This window comes from Nicotiana tabacum, chromosome 21 (genome assembly GCF_000715075.1).
Source record: "Nicotiana tabacum cultivar K326 chromosome 21, ASM71507v2, whole genome shotgun sequence".
NCBI lineage: Eukaryota > Viridiplantae > Streptophyta > Magnoliopsida > Solanales > Solanaceae > Nicotiana > Nicotiana tabacum.
In genome coordinates, this window is record NC_134100.1 from 77,017,566 (window position 1) to 77,034,776 (window position 17,211).

Below are 17,211 nucleotides of genomic sequence, written 5' to 3' on the forward strand. Positions count from 1 at the left end.
GTGTAACTATTACGCACAAGAATAAAAAGAAGTTTCTACCTTGCGGATAAATATTTTATCCCTTAAGAATTTCTCTCTTTTGTCTTTCCTCTTAAGGAATTTCTACATACGATCCCTTAAAGGTATCGAGCCCAAGTGATGACTTTATTCGGGTCCAAATTATCACTCCCAATCAGGGACTACCGTTCAAAAACAAACTTGGATGGCTCGGGCTGAGGGAGCCCGGGGGCAAAAGACCTATTAGGCTACGCCCGAACCTTAAAGGCTACGGCTATCCCCATTCGGGAACTGTTATCTTAGGCAAGCCCGGATAACTCGGAGACGTCCGTAACCCGTAATAAAAAATAAGGCATTGAAAAATTTCTAAACCGGTTCTAAAGGCTACCCTCGGCAAACTATAATCTAAAAAATTATAAGTACTTTGGGGAAAAGTTCTGGTCATACCGAACCCCACGATGCCTTAGACAAAATAATGTCAAAGGCAAGGCTTGTTCGAACCTCCGAACATGACCTAACCAGTTCATGCTAAGGCATTTTGATCTTTGCAAATATAAATAATAAAGCAAAATACACAACAAAACTCAGAGATTGTCGAAGGGAAAAACAAGCCTTATATTATATATATAGTCTTTACAAAGGCCAAATGGCCTTGAAAAAAAGTACAAAAGTACAAAAACAAAGAAAACTATACAAGGTACTTAAACGACCTGGTCTTCACCGGAGCCCGCCTTGTCACCAGGGTCTTCGGAGTTTCCCCAGCCCTCGGATCCGCTCGAACCCTAGGAGTCCTCCTCGGGATAAGCCAATCTCTTGGCCTCGGCTTCGAGCCCCTTAACACTCTGGATTTCAGACGACAAGTTGAAACCCCGAGCATGAATCTCCTTGAGGGTCTCCCTTCGGGATTGTCGATTCGCATGCTCGACGATATCTTTCATTCAGACCTGGGCCGCCTCGGTATCCGCCTTATATTGGGCTACCATTTCGTTGGCATCGGCTTTAACAACAACGACCACCGACTTGGCCCTTTCCATCTCCTTGGCAAGATTTCTTCGATCGGAGACGACTACACTTCGCTGAGGCTGGAGTTTCTCAACCCTTTTGGCCTGTACCTCGGCCTTTTATTCTACCACTCAAAGCTGGGTCTCAGCCGAAGCCAGCTGCGTTCGAGCAGTCTCCTTTTTAGAGGCCAGGTTGTCCATCCTGCCCCTCCATTCATTGATCTCGGCCTTGACAACATCCATCTCAGCTCGCAGTTGATCGATCCGATCGATTTTTTGCTGTACCTGCGGATTACGACCGTTAGTCACCGAGCCTAGCTCATCGTCACTAACCTCAAATATTTTTACCTGCTCGACCAAATCAGTATGTTCATTCTGAGCCACCTCCAACTCAGCTCGGAGGCTCTTAGCCTCCCCCTCGCGCTGCTCGCTGAGAAGTTTGTAAGAATCTCTCTTCTCAGTGATCCCCTGGACCTCAGCCTCAAGATGGTTTAGCTCGTCCCGATATCGGATAAAGGTCTCATGATGAAGCACCAAGGCCTGTAGACACAAAGAAAAATGTTAAGATTATTTACAAATTAGTCTAAGTATGAATCAAAATCATCAAGAGATATTTGAAGTTACCCTGTTTAGCACCTATTGTGCTTCATTGAATAGGCAGGGGGCGTCTACCTTATTTATTTTGGCTTGGTCCTCCTCGATCACCAAGCGACAAAGATAGATGGCCACCTCTACAGAGGCAGAAAGGATCCGGGCATCCTTCGGAATGGAGATGACGATCGACCGCTTCTGGTCGGGATCTACACTCGGAGCTGGAAACCGGTTGACCGGCTTCGGGCTTGACGAAGGATCGCTTGTTCCCGAAGATGGATGTTTCTTCGGCACCTCCAAGTCACCCAACCCGGTGACGTCCTCCGTGGCGGTAGAATCCACACCATCAAAAATGCCGCAAGAGGGGTCGTCCGCTCCAAGGACCCCCTTGTTGGGATGCTCCTTCACCATCTGAGCCTCGTTGAACATGGACTTAGTGAATGAAGGCGACTCGGTGACGGCGATCACACCGCGTTCTTCCTTTATGGCGTCGCCCACATCCCGAGAAGCTTCATCCACGGCCTCCTCGTCGGCCTCCCTAACTTGAGGCAGATCGGCCTCATCTCTCTCCGGTTCGGATGCCCCTTGCCCTTCGAGTAGTGATGACACTCGGGGCACCAGATTGAATTCCTCTTCGCCTTGTTCTTCTTCGGATTCATCTCTCAACCAATAGAGAGAATCCGAAGATGGTGCTTGAGCGCTGATGCTTTCTTTAGATTTACGCACCAGCCTTCTCCTTAGCTTCTTCTTCTCTGAGCTCGGAGAACTCGTAGCCCTTTTGCTTTTCTTCTTTTCACCCTGTCTCGGAGCAGGGAGCTCGATGGGGAAATCATCGGTACCGGATGGGGGCCTCATTTTGACATCCTTGGATAAACCTTCAAAATAAAATAAAATAAGTGAGGACTTAATAATGCAAAAGGGAAACCAAATATTACTTATGAAAGAGATATCACCGTGCGAACAGGCTTCCCATCGGCCCTTTGAAAGCTCGTGCCACGAATGCTCAGAATAAGGCCTTTGTGATACTATGCCCTCGACCCACTCCTTGAGTCGAGGAACTGCATTCGTGACAAGAGCAACAACTGCACCACCACAGAACACCGATAAGAAGGAAGGAAAAAAATGATAAATTGAATTTTGGAAGCAAAATTATACTTACGTGACATGTTCCACTTCTCGGGAAATGGCATGTGCTCAGCCGGGATCAAGTCCGAGGTCCTCACTCGGACAAAACGGCCTAGCCAACCTCGATCCCTATCCTCATTGATACTCGAGAATGTGGCTTTACTGGCCCGACGGGCGAGCTTGATCAGTCCCCCTCGGTAGAGTCGGGGACTGTATAAACGCATGAGGTGGTCGAGAGTGAAAGGGTACCCTTCGATCTTGCTTACAAAGAAACGAATGAGGATTATGATCCTACATAAAGAAGGGTATATTTGACCGATGGTTATCTCGTATCTTTTGCAAAGGTCGATGATTACCGGGTCCAAGGGACCCAGCGTAAAGGGATAAGTGTAAACACTTAAAAATTCCTCGACGTGGCTGGTGATGGCTTCGTCAGGTTCGGGAACCACCACGTGTTTGTCAACCCAGTTACAATCCTTTTTTACTTCGAGAGAATATCCTCGATGATCGAGCAGATGTACCTCGAGACCCCATTGCATCGGCCTGGTATGGAGGAGGACTTTTCGACCTTAAAATTAGCATTGACCGGGCACCCCCCCAGGATGAACATTTTCAGAGAGGTTCCGGTATTGGTTCCTTGACAGCAGTACATGAAATGGTCTCTTCGGTAGCCGGCCGCGAGGTAGAAGGAGTTTCTTTTTGGGGAACCATTTTTGAAGTCTTCGCCATTTCTTGGAAAATGAAGGAAAATGGAGGAAAAAGAGGAAGTTAAAAGAGTACACTTGATGGTTTGGCATGGAGACGGAACATAAGTTCTTATAAAAAAAGTCTCAAATAACCGAAATATAAGTTCCTGAAAATATTAAGATTGCTAAGGTACGAGGGCAGAAGGTTTGAATGTAAAGTTTGAATGAACAAGTGAGGGGATATTTATAGATTTTCAACGATGGTTCTCATCCAGGACTGGCCGACCAACAACTGACAAACATTTAAGCCATAAAAACTTGACTGACGAGACGTTTTGACTGTTTTGTCATTTCTGTCATGTGGTGTCGAAGAAAGAATCAGAAGCTCATGTCATTTCTCGTCGTCTACCCTCCAAAAAACGAGGGGACTATCTGTATACGGTCAAAATCGAACTCACCTACGACATGGCAAGTTAGTCTTGGAACATGACAACCAAAGACTAAAGATCGACCCGAGTCCCATCGAGCTAGAACCTAGGGTCAGAACGCCTGCCTTCGAGAACATTGAATCTGTAATCTCGGAGTCGACCTTAGCCCCGATCAAACTCGAAGAAACATTGTTAGCATAACCAACAGAAGACTGAAATATCCGTGACCGGTCGGATATTACGACAGAAATCTCGGCGCGTATCAGTAAGGAACCGGCAATCAGCTAATCAAGGGTTTTTACCTTTTATAAAATTGTACCTAAAGTAGGACTCCTCTACTATATAAAAAGGGGTCTGATAATTCATTTAACAAAATGTAACACGCATTCCAAAGCAATATATTATTATTTTCTTTAAATTCTTATTCTTCTTGATATCGATCGAAATACGTTCTGCTCGAGGGTGGCTAATCTTCCAAGGCTGGAACTGTTCAATTCGTGTGGTTTGCATTTACTTTATCATTATTTATTTCAATTGCAATCTGATTTATCATTTTGTGTCTAGTTAATCCACGTATCCTTAAAACCACTTACAAATTCAATTGTTATTCGATTTTAAGGGTAAACAATGTCTCTTATTAATTCCTCGTCTTTTGAAAATTTCACATGGACTCAAGACTTGTTACTATTTTAGGCATGTATACTAATTTAGGGTTAATCATGAAATAATCTAATCACCAACAGAGACGGAGTCGGGATTTGAAGCTTGCGGGTTTGAAATTCTAGTTTTTTTAAGTTACTGTGTTGATCTAAATTAATAATTTGTACTATATTTTTTATGGCGTTCTTTAGACAAATACACAGTTTGAACCAAAATAGTAAGTTCGACTGAATCCGTAATGAGCATGCTAGCTCCGCCCCGATCACCAATCAGCCCTATTAAGTAGGGTGCTCACATATACTATTTTAAGTTTATGAGGTTCTTAATCTGCTTGGTGTAATTATAAGATTTGGAAGGTTATCTTAATGGCAAGGACAAACACATATCCGACTCCGTCAAACCGTATCTAGAACGGAAGACTAATCAAGGAATAGCGTCCAAGCCTTTTCACATTTACATGTATTATTCAGCTCGTACGTACAAAGTTAAAAAAAAAAAAAAAAAAAAAGGACTATTTCATTATGGATCAAAAGGATATGAAAAACTTAGCACTTAATAGTGTGATTTAAAGGGCAATGAAATGGTCGGAAACCATAAAAGTCTACGGTTTAGATCTCAATAGAAATAAAATTTTAATCTTAGTGAGTAGAGTTGTACCTATTTTGATAGAAGATAGCTAGTACTAAATAAAATAATGAAGGTATCGTACAAACTGAGAGTCGAAGAAATAACATGAATAGCCTGATGGATTAGTTCAAAGAAAACAAGAATTTCTCCACGTTCGTATTATGGCCTGTGGGTTCCAAGTCCACTCAAAATGAATGTTACAATTAATTTCCATACACTTTTTTCTTGAAAAATGTTGAAATGTTTGTAACCTTTGAATATCGTAACTATATCGTTGAGGTTCAATTGGCTCCACAACGTTATATGTACATACATTGTTTGTATTTTATCTATTTAACTAAAGAGAGTTTTGAATATCAACTTGATATCTTAATTAAAAGAATATTTTTGTACACTCTTGGTTTTTTTCTTCTTGTGTATGAAAACGACAGTCTTTTTTATTTAAAAAATACTTTAATTTTAAATTTTTTATTTTACTTTGATAACGTGATTTATCTCATGACATGTTTAAGATTATAAATTTTTAATTTTATTTCTTGATATTTGTGACAATAATTCAATCAAACAATTTTACGTAAAATGAATTGGAGGAAATATAAATCAGAAAACTCTTGGACTTAAAACGGCCAAGTTGGAATTAAACAACTCATGAGGCGCCTCATTAAACACAAAAAGAAAAAACACATTCTAACTATGGAAAAGGGGCAAAAATACCCCTAAACTAATGAAAATAAAATAACCATAACCCTCCATTTGACTTTTGGCCAAACAATACCCCTGCACTTTTAGAAAGATGATAAACATACCCTCGTTGTTAGCAAACTGGCCCAGCTATGCCCCTATCCCGTCAACGGAACTCCAGGTCTCAATGCCCCTATCCCGTCAACGTAACTCCAGGTCTCATACATGGGGGAAGTGCACAATTAGCCAATAATAAGATATGTATTTACTTTTAAGTCACTGTTTAAAATGTCTTTAGTCTTTAGTCACTGCTTTAATAAATTTTTACCTGTCCGGACGAAAATACCCTTCTGCTCATAAAGTTCAGGACCAAATGTCCTTAACTTATGAGCTTGTTACTGTAAGTTCAGGACTAGATGTCCTTAATTTATGAGCTTGTAAGTCTAAGTTTAGGATTACCTGTCCTTAACTTATGAGTTTGTAAGTCTAAGTTAAGGACTACCTGTCCTTAATTTCTGTGCTTGTAACTTGAAGTTGAGGACTACCTGTCCTTAATTTATGTACTTGTAACTCTAAGTTAAGGACAAGTGTCCTTAATTTTTGAACTTCTAACTCTAAGTTCAGGACCAAGTATCCTTAAATTATGAGCTTGTTACTGTAAGTTCAGGACTAGCTGTACTTAATTTATGAGCTTGTAAGTCTAAGTTAAGGACTGCCTATCCTTAATTTCTGTGCTTGTAACTCTAAGTTAAGGACTACCTGTCCTTAATTTATGTGCTTGTAACTCTAAGTTAAGGATCAAGTGTCCTTAATTTTTGAACTTCCAACTCTAAGTTCAGGACCAAATGTCCTTAACTTATGAGCTTGTTACTGTAAGTTCAGGACATTTGTCCTTAATTTATGAGCTTGTAAGTCTAAGTTAAGGACTACCCCGTGTTTTGATCTTAATTCCCCCTTTAATTACCTTTGCGTATTTTCTACCTGAAAATTTCTTTTTTGTTTGTATGATTTCCCTCATTCCCAGCTATTGAGCTTCATCTCCATTAACGTTCAACTTGCAAATGTATTTGAGCTCAAGATGTTACATACCACAATTGAGTTGTCAGCAGAGTCAATGGTGGGCATTGAAAAATAGGAACAAGTGGCGATGGACAATATTCTTGGCGGAACAGATCAGCTAGGCGTTATCTCCATTACTGGCATACCCGGACTTGATAGAGGGTTTGGGAAGGAAAAGAGATAGAAGAAAGGGTAATATCGTCTTTTCATATTAATTTTAATAAATTAGTGATTACTTTTGCTTCGCATTAAAAATACTGAATAAAAAATAAATACCACTTAAAAAAATGACTACCAGACGCAGTTTTTGCCTCATACATCCTCTTTAGAATATATTCTTTGTTATGATGGGCTCCGTCTTGAAAAATAGGCTACCCCACTTTTTTTGTTGAGAGCTTTCTTCTCCATAGAAAGAGCATATGTGTGTGACCAATTGTTACTCCTAATAAAGTGGAACGAAAATTCATGGAAAACCCGAAGTCAAATCACAAGGAAGAGAAACATCATTTAACTGTCTAATTTTATAGGATAAAGTTATTCAATCTCTATACAGGTATATGGTATAAGGTAGTAGGTATTCATAAAATAGTTGAATTGCGAGCAAATCAGTTGTTTACCCTAAAAATGGATAACAATTAATTTTGTAAACGGTTTTAAGGATGCGTGGATTAATTCGATACAAACGATAAATTGCGTTAGACTAAACAAATAAAAATATAGTAAATTCAAACCACGTGAGGAAGATAATTTCAGCCTTGATGAAATTTCCACCCTCGATCCGGATTTACAATGGCTAGCACTGGTGGGCGAGAATAAGAGCTATGAATAACAATAAAAATAATAGTATATTACTTTGGGATGCGTGTTACAATATGTACAATGAATAATCAGACTCCCTTTATATAGTAGGGGAATCCTACTCTAGGTACAATTCCATAAAAGGTAAAAATCTTCCGTTTAACAAATTACTGGATTCCCATCGGTACGTGCCAAGATCTGCGTCGTGATACCCGATTAGTTACGGATATTACGGCCTTCCGTTAATCGTCTTCGATTGCCCAATAATGCTCACTAAAGTTTTTAGGGATTTAGACCGATCCCGGGGTTATGGCCTTGATATAGTCGAGGGCGGGCGTCGTGCCCCTGGTACGTGACTCGACGAGTCCCTTACCTTGATCTCGGTTCCTCGTCATCGCATTCCTTACTCGATTTAATTTATCGGAAATTGGGTCAGCTTATGTGTCCGGTTTCACCCGTATATAGATAGTCCCCTCGTTCCTCGGAGAGCAAGTTTTACGGAAACGACGAGGAACGACATGAGTTCTTTGATCTCTTCTTCAACACGCTGCGACACAAAATAACAAAGAAACTGAAACGTCTTGTCAGTCACGTCACAATGACCCCTAATGTGTGGCAGCCGTCGGCAGTTCGTGCCTGAATGTGAAACGGCGCCAAGCCTCTATAAATACCCCTTCCTTCGTTCATTTTTTACTTTGGACTAAGTTTCTACCTTCGATCCTTTAAGATATTACAGTCTTCTTTTATCCCTCAATACTCTTACCTTCGTTCTTCAAGTTACAACCTTTCTTTTCCCCTTTCTTAAGTCAGTGTGCTTGTTTTTATTAGCAAGTTCTCATTCTTCATCTCCTCATTCTCCTTCATAGTTTAAAACTCTTTTAACCAGATAAAAGAAATGGCAAAGACTTCCAAAATCGTTCCCCAGAAGATGCTCCTTCTTCGCGGCCGGCCACTAAGATCGAGGAGACCGCCCCTGATGTGGTCATCCTCGAAAAGTCCGTTCCGGTCGCGGCCACTGATGAACCGACAGTCGAGCCCCCCTTGAAAATGTTCGTCCCCAGGGGGTGTTCGGTCAATGATGACTTCAAGGTTGAAAAGCCTCTTCGGTTTAAGGCCGATGCAAGGCGGTGTCACGGTACATCTGCTCTATTACCGAGGCCGTTCTTCCAGCAGTTTGAAAGTACTGCGGCTGGGCGGATAAAGATGTAGTGATTCTCGGGCCCGATGACGATATCACCACACATGTTGAGGGATATCTAAATGTTTACACTTATCCATTTACATTAGGTCTAGTGGTGGGCCCGGTCATCTTGGACTTTTGCAGGAGGTATGATGTATGCCTCGACAAAATTCACCCATCACTGTGGAGGATCGTGATCCTCCTCCGATTCTTCGTGAACAAAATTGATTCGTGCACGTTCACCATCGACCATCTTCTCCACTTATACAATCCCTAAATCTTCCGAGGGGGGACTGATAAAGCTTGTATGCCAAGCCAGCAAAGCCCCATTTTCGAGTAACGACAAGGACCGGGATCGGGGTTGGCAAGGATGTTTTGTCCGAGTGAGGACCGCCAATCTGATACCTGCCGAGTGGAGGTCGTTCCCCGAGAAGTGGAACGTATCACGTAAGTCTAACTCCTTGTAAACGTCGATTTCATGTTTTATCTTCCATTTTCTCATCGGTGTTTGCTGTGGTGTAGCCCTCGCTTGAGTTCCAAACACCATTCCTCGGCTCAAGGAGTGGATCAGAGGCATTTGTTCATAGATGCCTTATGCCGAGCGCTCGTGGCACGAGATCTCAAAGGGCCGCTGGGAGGCCTGTTCTCACAATAAGATTCCCTTCTCTGAGTAAGTAGCACTAAACTTTCTTTTTCAACACTATGTCCTTATCTTTTTCAACATTATGCCCGCTGATCCTTCTGCTTTGGGGCAACCTGGAACCACAGCAGGAGAGAAGAAAAGGAAGAGGGCCCCGAGTTCCCCGATCTTGGAGAAGAAGAAATCGAGGAGAAGGTTGGCTCGTAAGCCAAAGGAAAGTTCCAGCTCTCGAGTGCCTGACTCGGATTCACTCTTCTGGCTGAGGGACGAGCCCGAGGAGGACTACCTTTTTGTGGCCCGCAAGCCATCTGTTCCTAAGGAACAAGTGGCAGCCGAGGGGGAAACGATGGGGGCTAATCCCCCTCAAGTTCACGAGGCTCAGACAGATGTGAGGGTCGAGACCTCTCGAGTCGCCGTCTCCGCCCTGCCCCGCCCGGTGTTATAGAAATTTCGGGATCGCCCTCATTCACTGAGTCCATGTTCGATGAAGCCCAAGCGATGAAGGAGTGATCTAATGAAGGGGCTCATGGAATAGACGCTCCCCCTTCCCCTCCCCCCCCCCGCCGGATGCTTCTTTGAGGGTGTAGACTCAACCTCACTGGAAGACTTCTTCGGGTTGGGTGACTAGAGGTGCCGAGGAAACGTCCATCCTCGGAGGTCGGTGGACCGAACTCGAGCCCGAAGTTGATCAACTGGTTCCCGGCTCCAAGCACGGATCTTGGCCGGAAGCGATCAATAGTTAACACCGTCCCAGAGGATGTCCGGGTTCTTTCCACCCCTGTCAGTATAGATAGCTACCTCCGGTTCCTGGTAACCAAAGAAGACCAGGCAAAAATGAACGAGGTGGATGTGACATGCTTGTTAAACGAAGTGCAACAGGATCGGGAAAGTGTTATCACACTCTTTTATCTTTGAACTCAGTTTTTGATGACTCTAATGCCTTTTCCTTTTTACATTCTACAGGCCTTGGTGCTCCACCATGAAACCTATCTCCGGTACCGGGATAAGCTTAGCTAACTTGAGGCCCAAGTCAAAGAGCTTGCTAAGAAGAGGGATATGTATAAGCTTCTCAGCGAGCAACGTGAAGGAGAAGTCAAGACTCTTCGGGCTGAGTTGGACGCGGCTCAGAAAGAACATGCCACCTTGGTGGAACAGGTAAAGATCTTTGAAGTTAGTGAAAACAAGTTATGCATGGCGACTAACGGTCAAAACCTGCAGGTCCAGCAGAAGCTTGATCGGATCGACCAGCTTCGAGCCGAGATGGACGAGGTCAAGGCCATGGCCGAAGTGTGGAAGGGAAAAATAGATCGATTGGCTTCGAAAAAGGAGACTGCCTGGGAGCAGCTGGACTCGGCGAAGTCCCAACTTCGAGCGGCGAGGGAAAAAGCTGAGGCCCAGTCTCAAAATATCGAAGACCTCCAGTTTCAACTGGGCTCGGCCGCTGCCGAACGGGATACCCTAGCCAAGGAGCTTAAAGCAGCCAAGTTAGTGGCAGAAATAACCAGGGCCGATGCTGAAGAGATGGTGGCCCAGTACAAAGCTGATGTTGAGGCAGCCCAAGACCGCCTAAATGTTATTACCAATTACTTGAAGTGGCAGTCCCGAAAGGAGGATCTCAAGGAAGTTTATGCCCGGGGTTTCGACTTAATGTTCGAGATCGAAAACGTTAAGAGCCTCGAGGCAGAGGCCAAAAAGTTTTCATATCCTGAGGACGAGGAAGGTTTCGAGGGCTCCGGTGGATCCGAGGGCGGAGAAGACTCCGATGGTCCCGGTGATGAGGCGGGCTCCGGAAAAGATCAGGCTTAGGTGCCTTGTAGATTTTTCTTTATTTTTGTATTTTTGTATGTTTTGTTGAGGCCATTTGGCCTTTTTAAAGATCTTTATATATATACAAGGTTTTTCATTTTTCCCTTTGGTAATTTTCAAGTTTGTTTCTTTCGGTTTTTTCTTTACGATTGCAAAGATTTCAAATGCCTTAGCATGTAGTAATAAGGTCTTGTTCGGAGATTCGAACAAGGCTTGTTCTCATTGTGATTTTGTTTATAACTTGTGGGGGCGTGGTATGACCGGAAGCCTTCCCCAAAGTGCTTAATTAGAATTTTTTAGATTATAATTTTGATGAGGGTAGCCTTTGGACTGGTTTGGAAATTTTGAAGGCCTTATGTTTTGGTTACGGGTTTCGGACGTCTCCGAGGCATTTTTAAGATGGTCGTAGCCTTTTAAGTTCATGTATTGCCCAATAGGCTTATTATCCCAGGCTTCGATGCCCGAGCCATTTGGGCTTTCCTAGGACGACAGTCCCCGAATGGGGGTGGCTGTAGCCTTTAAAGTTCGGGCACTGCCTAATAGATTTTTGTGCCCCCAGGCTTCGGCAGCCCGAGCCATCCAAATTTGCTTTGGATGACAGTCCCCGAATGGGGGCGGCTGTAGCCTTTAAAGTTCGGGCACTGCCTAATAGGTTTTTGTGCCCCTAGGCTTTGACAGCCCAAGCCATCTGAGTTTGCCTTGGACGACAGTCCCCGAGTGGGGGTAGAGGTGGCCCTTGTAGCCGATGTCCTTAAGGAACAAAATGTAGTAGTTTTTAAGAGACAAAATATGTATCTGCAAGGTAGAAACTTTCTTTCATTTCTGTGCGCAACATACAAGATGGCAAATATGTACAAGCTTCATGTTATGGCTTAAGTGGTCTATGTGAGCACGATTCATTCGACCGTTTAGACCTTACAATAAATCCTATCCACCAAGCCCAGACTGTTCGAGCACAACATTTCCTTGCTAAAATCATTATCAAGGGTGATGGCCCTCGGTATTTGGGGCCGATCGTAGAGAGGGCTCGGATACTGTTGATGTGACCCTCGACTCCAGTTCATAGCCGGTCTTCAATTCTAAGTTAGCACGATCTACTGTTGCCTCATTAAAAACCTTGCCTAAAAACCTATTTAGGACAAAACCAATTTAAGGGGATAAAGGTGTAATGCGTGCTTTCAGGCCTAATAACTGTATCATTCTTTGGTCGTTGCCTGCTAATGTTAGTTTAATTCGTAATATAGGTAAAGAAAAGAGTGAATGGGGTCATACCTTAGCAGTAGTATCGTTTTAAATGGGTCACGTTCCAACTGTTCGGTAGTCGCTCACCATTCCTTGCTCCGAGTTTGTATGATCCTTTGCCGATGATCTCGACAATTCGATATGGACCTTCCCAATTCTGTCCTAGCTTGCCTTCATTCAGGTTCCGAGTGTTTAGTATCACCTTTCTTAACACAAAGTCCCCAATATTGAAGTGTCAGAGGTTGGATCTCCGGTTGTAATACCTTTCATCCCATTATTTTTGGGCGGCCAGCCAGACGAGGGCGGCCTCGCGCCTCTCGTCTAGTAGTTTCAGGCTTGTGTTCATGGCCTCGTCGTTTGACTCTTTGGCTGGTTATCGGAATCAGAGACTCGATTCCTCTACTTCGACCAGTATTAGGGCTTTGGCACCATAGACCAACGAGAATGGGGTGGCCCCGGTACTAGACTTTGAGGTCGTTCGATATGCCCACAGGACTTCGGGCAAAATTTCCTTCCATTTTCCTTTGTCGTCGGTCAACCTCTTCTTAACATTTTGGAGTATGATTTTGTTCGTTGACTCTGCTTGCCCGTTCCCACTAGGGTGATAGGGTGTTGATATGATCCTTTTGATCTTATGGTCCTCGAAAAATTTACTCACCTTGCTACCAATGAACTACTTCCCATTGTCGCACACAATCTCAGCCGGCATTCCGAACTGGCATATTATGTGGTCCTAAATAACATCAATAACTTCTTTTTCCCTGACTTTCTCAAATGCCTCAGCTTCCACCCATTTAGAAAAATAGTCAGTCATAAATAATATGCATTGAGCCTTACCGAGTATCCAAGGCAGGGGGCCAACGATGTCCATTACCCTTTTAATGAAAGGCCAGGATAACAAGACCGAATGTAGAAGCTCCCCGGGCTGATGAATCATCGGTGCATGTCTCTGACATCTGTTGCATTTTTGCACGAACTCCTTTACATCTTTTTCCATGTCGATCTAGTAATATCCGACTCTAATTATCTTATGAACCAACGATTTGACACCCAAATGATTCCCGCAGGTGCCTTCGTGAACTTCCCTCAAAACATACTTGGTATCTCCCAGTCCCAAACATATGGCGAGTGGGCCATCGAACGTCCTCCTAAATAGGGTATTGTTTTCGGACAAGCTGAAGCTGGCCGCCTTCGTGCGCAAAGCTCTCGATCCTTTAGGATCCGAGGGTAGTTTTCAAACCTTCAAGTAATCTATATACTTGTTTCTCCATTCCCAAGTTAATCTTGTCGAGTTTATCTCAGCAAGGCCTTCTTCCACTACCGATTTCATGAGTTGTACGACCATTCCCGAGTTGAATTCATCATCATCAACCGATGACCCTAAGTTGGCAAGAGCATCGGCTTTGCTGTTTTGATCTCGAGGTACATATTGCAAAGTCCATTCCTTGAACCGATGTAATGTCACCTGTAGTTTATCCAGGTACCTTCGTATTTGCTCCTCTTTGACTTCGAGCGTTCTATGGACCTGGTTCACCACAAGGAGGGAATCGCACTTAGCTTCAATCACCTAGGCCCCCAGGCTTTTAGCTAGTTCGAGACCTGTAATCATGGCCTCATACTCGGCCTCGTTGTTAGTCAATTTTACAGTTCTAATAGATTGCCTAACTATATTACCCGTCGGTGGCTTCAACACGCTGCCAAGTACGGACCTCTTTTCATTCGGGGCGCCATCTGTAAAGAGGGTCCAGATTTCGGAGGAGGTCCCGGAGTTCAACAATAATTCCTTCTCGACCTCAGGTATTAGGGCTGGTCTGAAGTCGGCCACGAAATCTTCCAAAATTTGAGATTTGATAGCAGTTCGAGGTCGATATTCGATATCGTACCCCCTGATTTCCAAGGCCCATTTGGCCAACCGTACTGAGAGTTCTGGCTTATGCATTATGTTCCTCAACGGGTAACTAGTCACGACACATATGATATGGCATTGAAAATACGGTTTTAACTTCCTAGAGGCTCTTAGCAAAGCGAGCACCAATTTTTCCAGGTGAGGATAGCTAGTTTCGGCGTCGCCTAGAGTCCTGCTAACATAGTAAATAGGAAATTGCATACCTTCTTCTTCCCAGACTAGGACTTAAATTACAGTTATCTCGGATACCGTTAAGTATAGGTACAATTGTTCATCTGCCTTCGGAGTATGAAGCAAAGGCAGGCTTGAAAGGTACCGCTTGAGTTCTTCCAAGACTTGCTGACACTCCTGTGTCCATGAGAAATTATTCTTCTTCTTCAATAACGAGAAGAACCGATGGATCTTATTGGAGGACCATGAGATGAATCGACCCAATGCGGCTATGCACCCGGTTAGACTTTGAACGGTGTTGACATTGTCCACCATGGTAATGTCCTCTATGGCCCTGATTTTATCGGGATTGATCTTGATTCCGCAATTAGACACCATGAATCTGAGAAATTTCCCGGACCCGACTCCGAATGTGCATTTCTCTGGGTTCAGCTTCATATTGTATTTCTTCAATATGTTGAAGGTTTCCTGCAAATGTTTCAAATGGTCCTTTGCTCGCAGGGACTTAACTAACATATCGTCAAAGTAAACCTCCATTGATTTTCCTATTTATTCTTCTAACATTCGATTTACTATTTGGTGGTATGTGGCATCGGCATTTTTTAGTCCGAATAGCATTATGTTATAGCAATAGGTGCCCTACTTAGTGATGAAGGACATTTTTCCTGGTCTCCCGGGTCCATCCGAATTTGGTTGTACCCGGAATAGGCATCGAGAAAGTTGAGGATCTCATAGCTGGCCAGCGCATCGATCATGCGATCGATGTTGGGCAGAAGGAAGGAATACTTGGGACATGCCTTATTCATGTCTTTGTAGTCTAGACACATTCTTAATTTATTCCTTTTTTAGGGACTACCACTACATTTGCTAACCAATCCGGGTATTTAACCTCCTGGATGGACCCTATTTTAAGGAGTTTAGATACCCCATCTTTGATGAATGCATGCTTAACTTTGGACCGAGTCCTCCTTTTCTGTTTGACCGGGTGGAACTTCGGATCCAGGCTCAGCTTATGGGAGTTATCTCTGGCAGGATCCCTGTCATGTCGAGGTGGGACCAAGAGAAACAATCTATGTTAGCCATAAGGAATTTAATGAGTTTTTTCTTGAACTCGGGATTTAACCCCATTCCCAGGTATACCTTACGATCGGGCAGGTGTTCGATCAATATGACTTGCTCCAGTTTTTTGACCGTTGATTTGGTGGCGTCGGAATAGTCGGGGATAATGAAGGATCTGGGAACTCTGTAGTCGTCGTCCTCGTCTGTCCCCTGCTTCTCCGGTTTATTCGGAGCCGGTGTCGGTAATTGCTATTTGGTCCCTCCCTTGGCGACCGAACTCGGATACTTTGGTGTAGAAAGTGCAGATATCAGGACCATCTCGTCGACCGCGAACATCTCCTTTGCGGCCGATTGTTCTCCGTAAATTATTTTAATCCCTCCAGGAGTTGGGAATTTCAACACCTGGTGCAGTGTCGATGGCATTGTCCTCATATTGTGAATCCTCGGCCTCCCGAAAAAAGCATTATATCTCATATCTCCTTCGATTACGTAGAACTTTGCTTCCTGAATGGTTCTGGCAGTGTTCACCGGTAGTGTTATCTCCCATTTAGTGGTCTCACATGCCATATTGAATCCGTTTAGAACTCGGACTACAGGCACAATTTGGTCTTGCAGACCCAGCTGCTCTATGACTCTCAATTTGATGATATTGGCCTAGCTACCTGGATCATCTAACACACGTTTAACTCAAGATTTATTTATGAGTACAGATATTACCAGTGCATCATTGTGTGGCTGCATGATGCCTTCAGTGTCCTCGTCGTTGAAAGATAAGGTTCCTTCTGGCATGTAATCTCGAGTCCGTTTTTCTCTAGTGATGGACACTTTGGTGCACTTTAACATCGGCCCCTGGGGGACGTCGACCCCATCGATGATCATGTTAATGATGTGCTGAGGTTCCTCCTGCTCAATCTACTTATTAGAGTCCCTATTCCTGAAATAGTTTTTGGCTCGATTGCTCAAGAACTCTCGGAGATGTCTGTTATTGAATAACTGGGCTACTTCATATATCAATTATCGGCAATCTTCCGTTTTGTGGCCGTGAGTGCCATGATATTTACACATTAGGTTGGGGTCCCTTTGGGTTGGATCATACTGTAGAGGTCGAGGCCATTTGGTGTCTTTGATGCATCGGATTGTAGATACGATGGCAGCAACATGGATGTTGAAGTTGTACTTTCATAACTTTGGCGCTTCCTTAAGCCCGATAGGCCTGCCGAAATCACTTCTCCTTTCGCTTCTCACGGGGTTTCTTCTGGACCCATTACCTCTTCGGTCTCTATTGTATGGTTGATACCGGTCCCTATTTGATCATGGTTCATGATCAATGTCTCTTTTGGATATGTAAATAGCTCTGACATGATAAACAGACCCGGAAGGGGCCCCAAGTTTATCATCTTCGACCCTAATTCTTTATTGATACCGATTATGTACGTCGGCCCAAGTTACAACTGGATATTTTATCAGATTTTGCTTCAACTACTGTGAATCCAACGAGCTTCGAGTATTGAGTCCTTGGGTTACGGCCTGAATGGCCCAATCGTCCTCGATCGG